Consider the following 353-nt stretch of genomic DNA (forward strand, 5'->3'; position numbering starts at 1 on the left):
CGGTTGATGGCGTCCATCCCCAACACCACGTCAATCTCATCCACCAAGCAGCCAACTACTATTGCTTGCAGCGTTAGCTTTGCTCCCTGCACCTCAATCTGCACGTCAGTAATGCCTTCACAGCGTACCTCTCTTCCGTCGACTGCCCTCACACTGCTTTCTCCACTCCACGTCTCTACCACTCTCGGAGCCATCAGAGTCGTTGTACAGCCCGTGTCCACAACGGCACGCGACATCTTCCCATCCACTAGCACATCAACAACGGGTAGAAAAAATTGCGCCGTTAATGATCTGAAAGGGAGACCGCTGGCGCAGTAGTCTCCCTTAGACCGTTTCCCTGCAGACATTCTCTG

This window comes from Octopus bimaculoides, chromosome 3 (genome assembly GCF_001194135.2).
Source record: "Octopus bimaculoides isolate UCB-OBI-ISO-001 chromosome 3, ASM119413v2, whole genome shotgun sequence".
Taxonomy (NCBI): domain Eukaryota; kingdom Metazoa; phylum Mollusca; class Cephalopoda; order Octopoda; family Octopodidae; genus Octopus; species Octopus bimaculoides.